This window comes from Anoplolepis gracilipes, chromosome 8 (genome assembly GCF_047496725.1).
Source record: "Anoplolepis gracilipes chromosome 8, ASM4749672v1, whole genome shotgun sequence".
Taxonomy (NCBI): domain Eukaryota; kingdom Metazoa; phylum Arthropoda; class Insecta; order Hymenoptera; family Formicidae; genus Anoplolepis; species Anoplolepis gracilipes.
In genome coordinates this window covers 13,153,966-13,172,753 of record NC_132977.1, presented here as the reverse complement: position 1 = coordinate 13,172,753, position 18,788 = coordinate 13,153,966, and the positions used below count along the sequence as shown (strand labels likewise).

At 20.6% G+C, this 18,788-nt stretch overlaps 3 pseudogenes; 1 reads left to right on the top strand and 2 right to left on the bottom strand.

Moving 5' to 3' along the window:
- Nucleotides 1–10,004: 10,004 nt before the first annotated feature.
- LOC140668973 (cytochrome b-like) lies at nucleotides 10,005–11,108 on the bottom strand (annotated as a pseudogene).
- Nucleotides 11,109–13,945: 2,837 nt separating this feature from the next.
- LOC140668757 (NADH-ubiquinone oxidoreductase chain 5-like) lies at nucleotides 13,946–15,262 on the top strand (annotated as a pseudogene).
- Nucleotides 15,263–16,518: 1,256 nt separating this feature from the next.
- On the bottom strand, nucleotides 16,519–18,341 carry LOC140668902 (cytochrome c oxidase subunit 3-like; annotated as a pseudogene).
- Nucleotides 18,342–18,788: the final 447 nt, after the last annotated feature.

Here is an 18,788-nt window from a genome sequence, read left to right as displayed (position 1 = left end):
ATATAAATTATATAAATAAATAAATATATTTAACTAATTTATTTTTTTATGGTGAAATATGAATAGATATTAAAAGTTAAATAATTTTATTTAAATTAATAATAAAATTAAAAAAATTTATATAATAAATTAGGATTAGATACCCTATTATTTAAATGAAAATAAAATATAATTAAATATTAAATGTTAATCATTAAAAATAAAAAATTTGGCGGTATTTTATGATTTAGAGGAACTTGTTGATTAATTTGATAATCCACGAATAGAATTACTTAATTTAATTTTTATATATTGTTGTTGAAAAATTATATTAAAAGATTAATAATTTAAAAATTTAATTATAATTATAATTCAAATCAAAATGTAGAATATTTAAGATTTAAATGAGTTACATTTAATTTAATTAATTGAAATAAATTTTTAAAGTTTTATAAATATTGAATTTAATTGTATAGTTAAAAAAATATTTAAATTGAATTTTAATTAAAATATGTACAAATTGCCCGTCATTTTCATTAATAAAAATTTATGGAAAAAGTCGTAACAAAGTAAATATGTTGGAAAATGTATTTAGAATAAAAAAAAATTTTAGTTTAAATAAAAATTTTTCATTTACATTGAAAAGATTAATTAAAAATTATTAAAATTTTATTATAATTAATAAATAAATTATTAATAATAAATAAATATAAGAAAAAATATTATAAATTATTAAATAAAATTATATTAAAAAAAAAAAAAGTTTTAGTAAAAAATTTTAAAATAATTATTTTAATTTTAATGATAATGTAATGTAAATGAAAATAAAAAAATTTTTAAAAGTAATTTTAGTTAAATGTACCTTTTGTATCAGGGTTTATTAAAAAAAATTATTGATAAATAAATTTCTCGAAAGAAAAAGAGTTAAATAAATAAATAAAATTTAATATAAAAAAATTATTTTTAATATTTATTTAGAGAAGATACTTTAATCAATTTTTTTGATATCTAATTTTTTTTTTTATATAAATTTAATTTAGATATAAATTTAAATATGTAAATTTTTATTAAAGTTTAAAATAATTTTTATTTACAATAAATATATTGATTTATATTAAAAATTTATGGGATAATCTATAAATTAATTTTAAAATTTAAAAAATTTATTAATATTATTTATAAAAATTTTATAAAAATGGTTTTAAAATTTAAAATTTTTTGAAAAAATTTAATAATTTATTTATTTTAGCATAGTTTAATTATAATTTTAAAATTAAAATAAATTTAATAAATTAAAAAAATATTTTTATTAATTTAAATTAAAAATAATAACAAACAAATTAAATTAAAATTAATTGAAGGAAAGTTATTACTTAAAGAAAATCTAAATGAAATTTTAAAATATATAAAAATTATAATAATAATTAATGGGATAAGTGTATAGAATATTAAATATGAAAATCAGATTAGAGTTTTAAAATAAATTAAAATTAATATTTATCCGGTTAATCGAAGAAAACATTTGGTTAATTGAAGAAAATCTTAATAAAATTTTAAAATTTATTAAATTAATTATTTTAAAGGCGGAGATAAATGCAGATGTTAAAATTATAAAATATAGTAAAAAAATTGGAGGGTTAATAAGTGAAATTATGTATAAAGGAATAATTTTTTGAATTGTTAAAAAAATAAATAATGAATATCAATCTAAAAAAATAGCTACAGAAGGGATTCATGAATGAAATGGGGGGATCCCTAATTTAATTATAATAGAGATAAAAAAATTGATTATAATAAAATTTATTTGTATATATATAAAATTATTAATAATTAAAGTTAACATTATTATTAAGGAAGCTAAAGCTTGAATGAGATAATATAAAAAAATAATTTTTTTATTTTTTAATTTAATTGATAAAAAACAAATGAATAAAAAATTATTAATTTCCATAATAATACAAATTATTAATAAATCGTATAAAAATAAAGAAATAAAAGAAATATAAATTAAATAAGACATTAAAAAAAATCTTATGAATAAATTATGATGCATATAAATAAAATTAATTTTTTAGTTGTATTAAACTTTGAATAAATATTGAATATTAATATTATATTTTAATGTATTATGAAGCATAAAAATTTTTGAAATTTTTTGAGATAGTTTAAATCTATTAAATATAAAAAAATTAATTTAAATGAAAACATATATAAATTATGTATGATTTATTCTATCAAAATAATCCTTTTATCAGGCATATCATTAATAAATAAATTTTTAGTTATTAATAAAATTTAAATAGCAAAAATAATTAATTAAATAAGAGAAAGATAAAATTTCTATATTATGAACCTAAAAGCTTAGAGAATTAGCTTACTTACTTTAATTAAATAAATATAAATTAGTATAATATTTTTGAAAATTGACTATTAATCATTAGTTAAAATTAAATATGATAAGTAAATTTAATTTAAAAAAAGGTTATAAGTAAATTTAAATAAATAATTTAAATTAAATTTGTATTAGTAAAAATAATAAAAGAATTTATTAAAATTAAAGTAGTTATAAAGATTAATTAATAATGATTTGAAATTATATTCGGCTCCAATATTTTCAAACATGATAAGTTATATTCGGCGATGTGAGCCCATGCGCGGATGTTGATGCGTAAAGAAACTGGGTAAAGAAATTAATTCCTTTCACGAAAGAATTTTTAATTAATACCCAGAGCACATATTTTCTAGATTCTCATTTTTGAGACCCCTAAAAAACCCGCTCTATAACCCCCCAAAGAGATGTAGACGAGAAAAAATATTCTTTACGCATCAACATCCGCGCATGGGCTCACATCGCCGAATATAACTTATCATGTTTGAAAATATTGGAGCCGAATATAATTTCAAATCATTTTTAAATCACGCGGGGCTGAAAAATCGTGTTCTTCGATTTATCTATCAGGAGGTTTATATAAACAAATAGACGAGTGAAGTATCGGTGTGGGGCTGAATAGCTCAGTGGTAAGAGCAGTCGCCCGGCAAGCGAAAGACTCGGGTTCAATTCCCGATTCAGCGACTTCGCCCCGATATTTTTTCTCGTCTACATCTCTTTGGGGGGTTATAGAGCGGGTTTTTTAGGGGTCTCAAAAATGAGAATCTAGAAAATATGTGCTCTGGGTATTAATTAAAAATTCTTTCGTGAAAGGAATTAATTTCTTTACCCAGTTTCTTTACGCATCAACATCCGCGCATGGGCTCACATCGCCGAATATAACTTATCATGTTTGAAAATATTGGAGCCGAATATAATTTCAAATCATTTTTAAATCACGCGGGGCTGAAAAATCGTGTTCTTCGATTTATCTATCAGGAGGTTTATATAAACAAATAGACGAGTGAAGTATCGGTGTGGGGCTGAATAGCTCAGTGGTAAGAGCAGTCGCCCGGCAAGCGAAAGACTCGGGTTCAATTCCCGATTCAGCGACTTCGCCCCGATATTTTTTCTCGTCTACATCTCTTTGGGGGGTTATAGAGCGGGTTTTTTAGGGGTCTCAAAAATGAGAATCTAGAAAATATGTGCTCTGGGTATTAATTAAAAATTCTTTCGTGAAAGGAATTAATTTCTTTACCCAGTTTCTTTACGCATCAACATCCGCGCATGGGCTCACATCGCCGAATATAACTTATCATGTTTGAAAATATTGGAGCCGAATATAATTTCAAATCATTTTTAAATCACGCGGGGCTGAAAAATCGTGTTCTTCGATTTATCTATCAGGAGGTTTATATAAACAAATAGACGAGTGAAGTATCGGTGTGGGGCTGAATAGCTCAGTGGTAAGAGCAGTCGCCCGGCAAGCGAAAGACTCGGGTTCAATTCCCGATTCAGCGACTTCGCCCCGATATTTTTTCTCGTCTACATCTCTTTGGGGGGTTATAGAGCGGGTTTTTTAGGGGTCTCAAAAATGAGAATCTAGAAAATATGTGCTCTGGGTATTAATTAAAAATTCTTTCGTGAAAGGAATTAATTTCTTTACCCAGTTTCTTTACGCATCAACATCCGCGCATGGGCTCACATCGCCGAATATAACTTATCATGTTTGAAAATATTGGAGCCGAATATAATTTCAAATCATTTTTAAATCACGCGGGGCTAAAAAATCGTGTTCTTCGATTTATCTATCAGGAGGTTTATATAAACAAATAGACGAGTGAAGTATCGGTGTGGGGCTGAATAGCTCAGTGGTAAGAGCAGTCGCCCGGCAAGCGAAAGACTCGGGTTCAATTCCCGATTCAGCGACTTCGCCCCGATATTTTTTCTCGTCTACATCTCTTTGGGGGGTTATAGAGCGGGTTTTTTAGGGGTCTCAAAAATGAGAATCTAGAAAATATGTGCTCTGGGTATTAATTAAAAATTCTTTCGTGAAAGGAATTAATTTCTTTACCCAGTTTCTTTACGCATCAACATCCGCGCATGGGCTCACATCGCCGAATATAACTTATCATGTTTGAAAATATTGGAGCCGAATATAATTTCAAATCATTTTTAAATCACGCGGGGCTGAAAAATCGTGTTCTTCGATTTATCTATCAGGAGGTTTATATAAACAAATAGACGAGTGAAGTATCGGTGTGGGGCTGAATAGCTCAGTGGTAAGAGCAGTCGCCCGGCAAGCGAAAGACTCGGGTTCAATTCCCGATTCAGCGACTTCGCCCCGATATTTTTTCTCGTCTACATCTCTTTGGGGGGTTATAGAGCGGGTTTTTTAGGGGTCTCAAAAATGAGAATCTAGAAAATATGTGCTCTGGGTATTAATTAAAAATTCTTTCGTGAAAGGAATTAATTTCTTTACCCAGTTTCTTTACGCATCAACATCCGCGCATGGGCTCACATCGCCGAATATAACTTATCATGTTTGAAAATATTGGAGCCGAATATAATTTCAAATCATTTTTAAATCACGCGGGGCTAAAAAATCGTGTTCTTCGATTTATCTATCAGGAGGTTTATATAAACAAATAGACGAGTGAAGTATCGGTGTGGGGCTGAATAGCTCAGTGGTAAGAGCAGTCGCCCGGCAAGCGAAAGACTCGGGTTCAATTCCCGATTCAGCGACTTCGCCCCGATATTTTCTCTCGTCTACATCTCTTTGGGGGGTTATAGAGCGGGTTTTTTAGGGGTCTCAAAAATGAGAATCTAGAAAATATGTGCTCTGGGTATTAATTAAAAATTCTTTCGTGAAAGGAATTAATTTCTTTACCCAGTTTCTTTACGCATCAACATCCGCGCATGGGCTCACATCGCCGAATATAACTTATCATGTTTGAAAATATTGGAGCCGAATATAATTTCAAATCATTTTTAAATCACGCGGGGCTGAAAAATCGTGTTCTTCGATTTATCTATCAGGAGGTTTATATAAACAAATAGACGAGTGAAGTATCGGTGTGGGGCTGAATAGCTCAGTGGTAAGAGCAGTCGCCCGGCAAGCGAAAGACTCGGGTTCAATTCCCGATTCAGCGACTTCGCCCCGATATTTTCTCTCGTCTACATCTCTTTGGGGGGTTATAGAGCGGGTTTTTTAGGGGTCTCAAAAATGAGAATCTAGAAAATATGTGCTCTGGGTATTAATTAAAAATTCTTTCGTGAAAGGAATTAATTTCTTTACCCAGTTTCTTTACGCATCAACATCCGCGCATGGGCTCACATCGCCGAATATAACTTATCATTATTAATTAATAAATTAAATAATAAAATATTATAAATAAAATTATTATAAAAATTGATTTTTTAAAAATAATTAGTTATTATAGAATTAAAAAAGTATAATTAGTTAAAATAAAATTCAGAGGGAGAGAGTAATTTTATTTAAATTTAATAATTGACTATTTTAATTATATGTATTTATAAAAAAAAAATATATTATTAAAATTAAAATTAAAAAACTTATCTATAAATAAAATAATTAATAATAATTAAAAATCTTATTTATATAAATTTAAGGAGAGTATTTTATAGAAAGTAAAAATATTAAAAATTTAAGTTTTTATTTATATATACATTAATATTATTTAATAATTATTATTTAATGTTAATAAAATATTTTAATTATTTTTATAAATATATAATTAATTATATATATTTAAAATATTTAATTAACATTAATTATTTAATATTAATTAATTAAAACTTATTAATCATTATTTTTAATTTAAAATATTAAAAACCTAAAATATAGAAAAAAAAAATTATTTATTAATAAAATATTTTAATATATTTAAATAATTATTAATAATTAATAATAATGATAATAATATAAAAAAGGGGGGGGGGAATATTATTTAATTTTTTTTTTATGTATATTATAAATTAAATTTTATATTCATATTAAATTTAAATTTAAATTATTTTTATAATTTGTTTTTAATAATTAATAAATATAATTACAAAATTAATTTTTTTTTTAAATTTATTTTATAATTTAAAGTATAAATAAAATTTTAAAAAATTATATAAAATTTAAATAATTTAATAATATATAAATTAGTATTTATAATAATTAATTAAATAAAAATTTATAATAGAAAATTATAATTTATTATTAATAAATAAAGTGCCAGCAATTGCGGTTTATACTTTAAATAAAAATAAATTTAAATAATTATATATAAATATAAAATATATAAATAAATAAATATATTTAACTAATTTATTTTTTTATGGTGAAATATGAATAGATATTAAAAGTTAAATAATTTTATTTAAATTAATAATAAAATTAAAAAAATTTATATAATAAATTAGGATTAGATACCCTATTATTTAAATGAAAATAAAATATAATTAAATATTAAATGTTAATCATTAAAAATAAAAAATTTGGCGGTATTTTATGATTTAGAGGAACTTGTTGATTAATTTGATAATCCACGAATAGAATTACTTAATTTAATTTTTATATATTGTTGTTGAAAAATTATATTAAAAGATTAATAATTTAAAAATTTAATTATAATTATAATTCAAATCAAAATGTAGAATAGTTAAGATTTAAATGAGTTACATTTAATTTAATTAATTGAAATAAATTTTTAAAGTTTTATAAATATTGAATTTAATTGTAAAGTTAAAAAAATATTTAAATTGAATTTTAATTAAAATATGTACAAATTGCCCGTCATTTTCATTAATAAAAATTTATGGAAAAAGTCGTAACAAAGTAAATATATTGGAAAATGTATTTAGAATAAAAAAAAATTTTAGTTTAAATAAAAATTTTTCATTTACATTGAAAAGATTAATTAAAAATTATTAAAATTTTATTATAATTAATAAATAAATTATTAATAATAAATAAATATAAGAAAAAATATTATAAATTATTAAATAAAATTATATTAAAAAAAAAAAAAGTTTTAGTAAAAAATTTTAAAATAATTATTTTAATTTTAATGATAATGTAATGTAAATGAAAATAAAAAAATTTTTAAAAGTAATTTTAGTTAAATGTACCTTTTGTATCAGGGTTTATTAAAAAAAATTATTGATAAATAAATTTCTCGAAAGAAAAAGAGTTAAATAAATAAATAAAATTTAATATAAAAAAATTATTTTTAATATTTATTTAGAGAAGATACTTTAATCAATTTTTTTGATATCTAATTTTTTTTTTTATATAAATTTAATTTAGATATAAATTTAAATATGTAAATTTTTATTAAAGTTTAAAATAATTTTTATTTACAATAAATATATTGATTTATATTAAAAATTTATGGGATAATCTATAAATTAATTTTAAAATTTAAAAAATTTATTAATATTATTTATAAAAATTTTATAAAAATGGTTTTAAAATTTAAAATTTTTTGAAAAAATTTAATAATTTATTTATTTTAGCATAGTTTAATTATAATTTTAAAATTAAAATAAATTTAATAAATTAAAAAAATATTTTTATTAATTTAAATTAAAAATTAATAATGATAAAATTAGTATTATTTATAAAATTTATTTTTAAAAATTTGATAATAATTAATAATTTATATTTAATTAAAGAATTAGGCAAAATAAATTTATTTAATATATTTAAATAAAATTAAGTCCACCTGTTTAATAAAAACATGGTTTTTAGAAAATAATTAAAGATTTGTTCTGCTCAATGATGTGTATTAAATAGCCGCAGTAATTTGACTGTGCTAACGTAGCATAATCATTTGTCTTTTAATTGGAGGCTGGAATGAAGGAATGGATGAGATTTAAGCTTTTTAAATTAAATAATAAAAATTTAAATTTTGAATAAAAATGTTCAAATAATATTATGGGACGATAAGACCCTATAGAATTTAATATAATTTTTATTAAAATACATTAGTTTTTAAATTTAGTATAAAATTATATTTAGTTGGGAGGATTAAAAAATTTTATAAACTTTTTTAATTTTATTTAATAGATAATCATATATTTATGAAAATATGAATAAGTTTTAAAAAAAATTATTGAAAAATTAATTACCTTAGGGATAACAGCGTAATATTTTTTTTAAGATCATATTATAAAAAATGATTGCGACCTCGATGTTGAATTAAAATAAAAATTAGATGGAAAAATTTAATTATTTAGTCTGTTCGACTATTAAAATTTTACATGATTTGAGTTTAGATCGGCGTAAGCCAGATCGGATTTTATCTATAATTAAAGTGTAAATAAATTTGTACGAAAGGACTTTTTATTTGAAATTTTTTTTAAATTAAAGAATAATATTAATTTTATAAAAATTGTAGATTACTTTGGCAGAATAGTGTAATAAATTTAGAATTTATAAATATATAAAAATAATTTATATAAGTAATAATTAAAAATATTTATTATTATTTAGTTTTAAATTTATTAAATTTATTAATTTTATTATTAATTTTATTGTTAGGGATTGCTTTTTTAACTTTATTAGAGCGGAAATTTTTAGGATATACATGTACAAATACGTAAAGGTCCTAATAAGGTCGGGTTAGTTGGTATTTTGCAACCTTTCAGCGATGCTATTAAATTATTAAATAAAGAATTATTTTATGTTTATAAATCTAATTATCGATTATTTTATTTGACTCCTTTAATGAGATTTGTAACTATATTATCTATATGATTATTATATCCGTTTGCTACTAATTTTTATTATTTAAATTTTTCTATTTTATTAATAATTATTTTTATATCTATTGGCGGGTATTTCATTATTTTTATAGGATGGTCAGCAAATTCAATTTATTCAATAATAGGGTCTATGCGATCTGTTGCTCAAATATTATCTTATGAAGTAAGGTTTATTTTAATTATTTTAATTTTAATAATTATAAGAGAAAGATACTCTTTTTTGAATTTTTATAAATATCAAATTTATATTTGGTATTTAGTTAGTTTATATCCTTTATTTTTGTTATATTTTATTAGAATTTTGGCTGAGTTAAATCGTAGCCCTATAGATTTTATTGAGGGCGAATCAGAGTTAGTTTCGGGGTTTAATATTGAATATTTTAGGGGGGGATTTACATTAATTTTTTTATCTGAATATGGTATGATTATTTTTTTTAGATTTATTAGAATTATTTTATTTACTAATTTACTTTTATATTCTATGTTAATATTTGTTATAATTAATTTAATAAGATCTTTGATTATTTTTATGCGAGGATTATTACCTCGAATGCGGTATGATGAATTAATATATTTATGTTGAAAAATTATTTTGCCTATTATTTTAATATATTTAGTTTTAATTTTAAGAATAAAATTCATAATAGTTATTGTTTTATTATAGAATAGAGATAAAGTGGGCTTAAGTTGTGTGGTGTGTGTGAGATTAAAAATAAGTAATTTGGAAGTTAATAGAAAATTTTGAATTTCTTTATTATGTTTTCAAAACATAAACTTATTAATCAAGATCATTAACTTATGAATTTATAATTTTTTTATTGGTTAATAGTTAAATATAAATAATAAAAATAAATTTTTAATTTAATAAAATAATATCTCAGATTTTTATTATGATAGATATAAGAATAAAATAAAGAAAATAAATAACTGATAAAATTTGACTAATTCTAATAAATGGATATTCAATTACTTGGGCTCCTGCCCAAGTAAGGAGAATAAATGTGTTTAAAAAAATTCAATATAATAGCTGGTTAATAGGATAAATTATTAATGAATTGAATTTAGGGGTTAAAAGAGGAAGGGTGTATAAGATTAAAATTGATATTAATAGGGCAATAACCCCCCCTAGTTTATTAGGGATTGATCGAAGAATAGCATAAGCAAAGAGAAAGTATCATTCAGGTTGAATATGAATAGGTGTAATTATAGGATTTGCGAGAAGAAAGTTATCAGGATCCCTAAATATATATGGATATTCTAGATTAATAATTCAAAAAATTATGATGAAAATTATAAAAGTAATATTATCTTTTATCGTGAAGTAAATATGAAATGGAATTTTATAGAGATTTCTATTAGTTTCTAAAGGATTAGAAGATCCTGTATTATGTAAGAAAAATAAATGTAAAATAATTATTAATATAATTAGAGAGAGGAAGGGTATAATAAAATGAAGAGAGTAAAATCGATTTAAAGTTGCGTTATTAATAGAGAATCCCCCTCAAATTCATTGGACGATTATATTTCCTATGTAGGGGATTGTGGAAATTAAATTAGTAATAACTGTTGCTCCTCAGAATGATATTTGGCCTCATGGCAAAACGTATCCTAAAAAAGCTGTTGCTATGGATATTAAGAAGATTCTTACTCCAATTATTCAGGTATTAAAAAGTTTGTAAGAATTATAGTATAATCCTCGTCTAATATGAATATATATACAGATAAAAAATATTGAAGCTCCATTTATGTGAATATTATGCAATAATCATCCTAATTTTACATTTTGAATAATGTGAATAATTCTGTTAAAAGCATAATTTATATTAGAACAATAATGTATGGATAAAAAAAAGCCCCTTAAAATTTGGATAAATAAGAATATTCCTAATAATGATCCAAAATTTCATCAGTAAGAAATATTAATTGGTGTAGGGAGTTTAAGTAAAGAGTTATTAATAAATATTATTAAGTTTTTATTCATAAATAAATTTTTAATTGATTTTACGTATAGTGAATAATTTAATAGAACAAACTTTGATAATAGTAAATAATGAAATTAGTAGATAAAATATTGAGCTAATAGTTATATTATTATATGGGTATTCATAAAGGTTAATAATATTTTGATAATTTATTTCATTAAATTTTAAGATTATTATTGAATCACTATAATTAAATTTATTTTTTAATAAGTTAGGTCAAGGTAAATTGAAATATATATATATCTAATTAATAATAATCAATTTAAAATGAATAATATAAGTAAATAGGGGTTGTAATTATTAAGTTTATTTTGATCATTTGAGATTAATCTTGCAAAATAAAGAAAAATAATTAATAAGCCTCTAATTATAATTAAGAATAATATAATAGAATAAATATAATTAGATTGTCAGACTGAAAGATTTATGCAAATAAATATTCTAAAAATTAAAATAGAGATAATTATTCAGATAGGGTGGATAGAGCTGTTATTAGTAGCTAGTAAAAATAAAATAATAAAAAATATTAAAAAAATTAAAATAGTAAAAGTAAGTAATTCTTTATTCATATATAAGAGGGGTTGAAAAAATTAAAGTTTAATTAAATTGAATATATTGGTAAAAATCAATGAAAATTTAATTATTTTCAAAAAATAGTTTAGAAAAAGAATATTAATTTTGGAGATTAATGGCATAAATAGATTTATTTTTTGAATTATATAATAAAATAATTATATAATTATTTATATTGATTTATTAATTTATACATATATATATATATAATTATTTTATTATTATTAATTTTTATATATAAATTTATATTAATTATTTTAATAATAATTGAATTAATAGTATTAATTTTATCAATAATTATATTTATGATTTTTAGGATATTTAATTTGGAGATTTTTATAATTTATTATTTAGTTTTTAGTGTGTGTGAAGGAGTTTTGGGATTAACATTATTGGTAATTATTGTTCGTTTTCATGGGAATGAATTATATTATTTATTTAATATTAATAAGTTTTAATTAAAAAATTAAAAATTTATTTAATATTTTATATTAAAATATTTTATAATTTTACACAAATTTATTATAATAAATATTTTTAATTTACAAAATTAATGTTTTAGTATAAACTATAGTATAATTAAATTATTCTATTATTTATTTTTTTTGAATTAATATGATAAAATTTTTATTTTTTTTTATATTTATAATTTTATTAATAAAAAATAAAAAAATTATATTTTTTTATAATTCATGTTTTATTTTTAGATTTTCATTTTTATTTAAATTTATATTTAAAGATGATATTTGAATTAGGGTGAGAATATTTATAGGGTTTGATTTTTATTCATTTTTTTTATTAGCTTTAAGATTTTGAATTTTAGCTTTAATAAAAATAGTTATTCAGTTGGAGGAGAGGAGTGGTAGGCTAATTAAAATAAATTATGAAAAATAATTGTTAATATTTGAAATTATATTATTAATTTTAATTATTTATTTTTCTTCTATAAATTTAATATTATTTTATTTAATGTTTGTGAGTTAAGATTAATTCCTATGTTTATTGTCATTATTTATTGAGGGTTAAATTTTGAACGAACCTCTGCATCTTATTATTTATTAATATATACAATATTTATTTCTTTGCCTTTATTAATTTATTTATATGAAATTTATAAGCATAATATAACATTTGATTTTAATTTATTGATAAAAAATATAATAATTAATATAGGATTTTGAGATTATTTAGTTTATTTTATAGCATTTTTTATTAAGCTACCAATTTTTATTTTTCATGTTTGGTTGCCTAAGGCCCATGTTGAAGCGCCTGTTTATGGGTCAATAATTTTAGCTGCTGTTTTATTGAAATTAGGGGGGTATGGTTTATTACGTTTTATTATAATATTTATTTTTCAAAGGAATAAGTATAGGTATGTAATTTTTAGAGTTGGGATTGTAGGAAGGTTGTTTATTGGTATTTTATGTTTAGTTGAAATTGATATAAAAAGTTTGGTGGCTTATTCTTCTGTTGTACATATAAATGTAATAATATGTTCAATATTAACAATAATAAAATTAGGATTTATTAGTGCTTATATTTTAATAATTTCTCATGGCCTATGTTCATCAGGTTTATTTTTTATAGTGAATTTATATTATGAGCGATCAGGGAGTCGGTTAATTTTTTTTAATAAAGGAATATTAAATATTTTTCCGTCTTTAAGAATTTGATGATTTTTATTATGTGCTGCTAACTTTTCTTTTCCTTTTTCTTTAAATTTTTTTAGAGAGATTTTTATAATTAGAGTTTTAATTAGATGAGAGATATCTGTTATTATTTATATAATAATAATTTGTTTTTTTAGGAGTGCTTATTCATTATATTTATATTCATATATTCAGCATGGATTTAATTATTTTGAAGAAAAATTTTCAACAATTTATTTATATAAAAGATTATATGATTATTTTGATTCATTTAATTCCTTTAATTTTAATAATTTTAAATTTAAGTTTTTTACATTAATTTTTTTAAATAGAATTTAGTTTTGTTATATTAGTCAATATAGATAATATTAATTATTAATAAATAAGTAATGTTTATTATTTATTTATTTTATTATAATGTCATTATTTAAGTAGTTTAAAATAAAATATTAATTTGTGAAATTAGTGATATAAAAAAAATTTATCTTAGATTATTATAAATTTATTCATTTTTTATAATAATTATTTTTATGTTATTTTTTTTTATAAGATTATATTTAAATTTAATAAATTTAAGATATATAATGGAATGATTATTTTTTAATTTTAATTCAATTAATGTAGAATTTTATATTTTATTTGATTGAGTCTCATTGTTCATTGGGGTAGTTATATTAATTTCTTCAATAATTATATTACATAGAATAATTTATATAGGCGATGACATATTTATTGATCGGTTTATTAAGTTAGTAATTATATTTGTTTTATCAATAATTTTAATGATTATTAGCCCTAATTTAATTAGAATTTTATTTGGGTGAGATGGGTTAGAATTAACTTCTTATTGTTTAGTGATTTATTATCAGAATTATTTATCATATAATTCTGGGATAGTGACAGTCTTATGCAATCGAGTGGGAGATATTGGGTTATTAATAAGAATTGGATTAATATTTACATTTTGAAGTTGGAATTTAAGTTTTATGGAAAATTATAAGTTAATTTTAAGAATAATTGTTTTAGCAGCAGCTACAAAAAGTGCTCAGATTCCTTTTTCTGTTTCATTACCAATAGCTATGGCCGCCCCGACCCCAGTATCAGCCTTGGTTCATTCATCAACTTTGGTTACTGCAGGGGTTTATCTAATAATTCGTTTTAATAAATATTTAATGAATAGGGGCATTGAGAAAATTTTATTATATATTTCAATTTTTACTATATTTATAGCTGGGTTGATGGCAAATTTTGAAAATGATTTAAAAAAAATTATTGCTTTATCTACTTTAAGTCAATTAGGGTTAATGATAATAATTTTAAGTTTAAGATTTAATTTTTTAGCCTTTTTTCATCTATTGACTCATGCAATTTTTAAGTCATTATTATTTATGTGTGCAGGAGTTATAATTCATTTAATGAATAATAATCAGGATATTCGATTATGTGGTAATTTAAATGAGTTTACTCCATTTACTATAATAAGATTTTATATTTCTAGATTAGCATTAATAGGAATTCCTTTTTTAGCCGGATTTTATTCTAAAGATTTAATTATAGAAATTATCTATTTAAATAATATTAATATTTTTTTATTAATAATAATTACTTTATCAATTTCTCTTACTGTGTCATATTCTTTACGATTGATTTATTATATTTATTTTGGCTCATTTAAAAATTCAAGATTTTATTATTATAAAGAAGATAAATTAATGAATTTATCGATGTTTATTTTATTAATCTTAAGGTTAATTAGAGGATCTATATTAATGTGAATATTTTTTTTTGATAATTACTTTTTATATATGAATGTAAATGTAAAAATAACTACAATGTTATTATTATTTGTGGGAGTATTATTAAGGTTGATTATGTCTATAAAAAATTTAATTAATATATTAATATTTAGTTATTTTTTTAGATCTATATGATTTATAAATTATATATATATATATATATATGAATTTATAGTCTTATTATAATTTGTAGATTAAACACCTATAGGATAGATAAGATATGGATTGAATTTATGGGAAAGAAAATTATTTATAGGATAATAAATAGATTAGTAATTAAGATAAAATTATTTAAAATTTATATATTTATTTTTATTTCAGTATTAATTTTATTAATTATTTTTTTTATTAGTTAATTAATTTTTAAAGTAATTTATATTTAAATAGCTTAAATTTCGTAAAGCATAATATTGAAGATATTAAGATAATAAGATTTTATTTTTAAATAATTTATTTATAAATAAAGAAAAATTTATTATTTTTATAATGAAAATATAAGGTTTTTATTAATTAAACTATATAAATGAATAAAAAAGAAAAATTAACTAGAATTTTTTTATAGATTCAATATAATTATTAACAATAATTTACCTCTTTTTTGGTTTTAGTTAATAATTTTTAATTAGATATTTATTAAATTTATGAAATAAAATGAAACCTTTCATTGAATGTTGAGTTAGAAGCTCAAAAATATTATTATTTCAAAAAATAAATTTTATTCGATGTGATTCTTTTAGATTAATTGAAATTAATCAAATTTTTAGGTCGAAATTAAATGTAAATATTTACTTTAAAAGAAAATTAAGATTTAAATATTAAGATATTTAATTTTTAATTGCAATTTAAATGTTATTTATGTTTAACTAAAATCCTGAATAAAATTTATCAAGAATAAAAAATAAATTTATGAATGTAAAAAAATTATAAATTTTAATTAGTTTTTCAGTCAATTGATTTTTCTAAATATTCAATGATTAGGCCAGAAATTAGAATGAAAATGAACAATAATGAGGAAAAAATAATAATTTTATTTATAAAATATATGTAAATTAATGGGATTAAGAGAGTAATTTCAATGTCAAAAATTAAAAAGATTAAACTAATTAAAAAAAATTGAATTCTAAATGGGTGACGAGAATTAGATAGAGGATCAAATCCACATTCAAATGGTGAGATTTTTTCTCGATTTGCTAATGATTTAGATGAGATAAGTAAATTAATTAATAAAATTAGAGTTGATAGAATAATAAAAAATGTAATTATATAAATAAAAGTTAAAATTATTTATATTAAAATTTTATTAATTTTTTTAATTGGAAATTAAATGTAATATGAATATACTATATAAATTTATAAAATAATAAATTAATTTAAATTAAGTAATATTTTAGTATCTTCATCAATAAATAGAAATATATAAAAATAATCAAACAACATCTACAAAATGTCAGTATCAGGCTGCTGCCTCAAAACCAAAATGGTGAGATTTTCTGAAATGAAGAAAATTTATGCGAAGCAAACAAATTGAAAGAAATAGCGTCCCAATAATTACATGAATTCCGTGAAAGCCTGTAGCTAGAAAAAAGGTTGACCCATAAATAGAGTCAGCAATTGAAAAAGGTGACTCGAAATATTCAATTATTTGAAGGGAGGTAAAATAAATCCCAAGTATAATTGTTAATAAAAGGCTTTGATATCTTTCATTAAAGTTTTTATTTAAGATAGAATGATGCGTTCAAGTTACTGTTATCCCAGAGGATAAAAGAATAATAGTATTTATTAGAGGGATATCAAATGGATTGAATGGTTTAATGCCTAAGGGGGGTCATAATTGACCAATTTCTATGGAAGGGGCTAAAGCAGAATGAAAATAAGCTCAGAAAAAGGAAATAAAAAAGAAAATTTCTGAAATAATAAATAAAATTATCCCTAAGCGAAGGCCAATATATACATTAATTGTATGAGATCCTTGAAATGTTGATTCTCGTGTTACATCTCGTCATCATTGATATATGCATAATAATGTGCAAGGAATAGAAATTATAATTAGATAATTTAATTTATGAAATCATATAATTATTGAAATTAAGTTATTAAATAATCTGAAAGAAATAATAATAGGCCAAGGTCTAATTGATACTAAATGAAATGAATGATTTTGATGTAATTTTGTCATAATGATAATACTATAAAATTTGATTATAATTATTTATTATTTATTTATTTGAAATAGTAAAAATTAATTAAATTTCTCTTCTAAATAATGTAGAAAGAATGGAAAACACATAGGCCTGAATAATTGATACAAATAATTCAAGAATAAATAATAAAAGTTGAGAGGAGATTATAATTAAAAAAATTAAGAAATTATTAATAATTTGCCCAGAAAGATCCTAATAATAATAAAAGTAAATGTCCTGCAATTATATTTGCTGTCAGACGAATTGCCAACGTGAGAGGCCGGATAATCAGACTGATTGATTCAATAATGACTATAAATGGTATTAGAATGAAGGGAGTTCCTTGAGGGGTAAGATGAGAAAAGAAATCATTAGTGTAATTTAAAATTCTAAATAACATTATAGAAATTCACAGGGATAAAGATAAAGAAAGACAAAAACTTAAGTGACTAGAAGATGTAAAGATATAGGGGAATAAGCCTATGAAATTATTTACAATAATAAATAAAAATAAACTAATAAAAATAATTAAATTAGAATAGGAATAATTAATTAAAATTTTAAATTCTTTTATTAGAAAATTTAATAAAAAATTAAAAAATATATGTAAACGAGAGGGGATAAGTCAATATTGATATGAAAAAATAAGAAAAATAATTAAAGTTCTTAATCAATTTAGAGAAAAATTAATTCTAGTTGAGGGGTCAAAAATAGAAAATAAATTTATTATCATTTTCAAATTCATTTTTTAGGATTTGTTAAAATTATATTATTATAATAATTAATTTTTAAGTTGATAGGATAAAAATAAATAATGCTTAAAATCATAAAAAGTGAAAATATAGTTAAAATTAACATTATTGCTCATATTATCGGTATTATGTGTGGTATAAAAGAATATTTTTGTGGGGGTGAAAATATTTTTAAATTGACAATTTAATGTTTTTTAATATTAAACTAATTCTTTACATTAAAAATAGGGTGTTAGATCTATTATAATTTGACTTAAAAAGTCAAAACTTACTTTCAGTCATTTAATGAATGTAAAAATTATATTTTATATTTATTAATTATTCAATTAAAATAAAAAAAATTAGTTAAAAGGTAAGAAGTCAGTCTTTGAAGTTAGGAAAGTTTGTTGATTCAATAACAATGAGTATAAATCTATGATTTATAGCACAAATTTCAGAACATTGGCCAAAAAAAAGACCTGGTCGGTTTATAATTAACATTGATTGATTTAGTCGTCCGGGTGTAGAATCTATTTTAATTCCTAAAGATGGGACTGTTCAAGCGTGAATTACATCTATAGATGTAGTTAAAACACGAATGGGATAATTATATGGAAGAATACAACGATTATCTACGTCTAATAGACGAAATTCATTGGGGTTTAATTCATTAGTAGGAATTATAAATGAATCAAATTCAATATTTAAAAAATCTGAAAGTTCATACCTTCAATATCATTGATGTCCCAT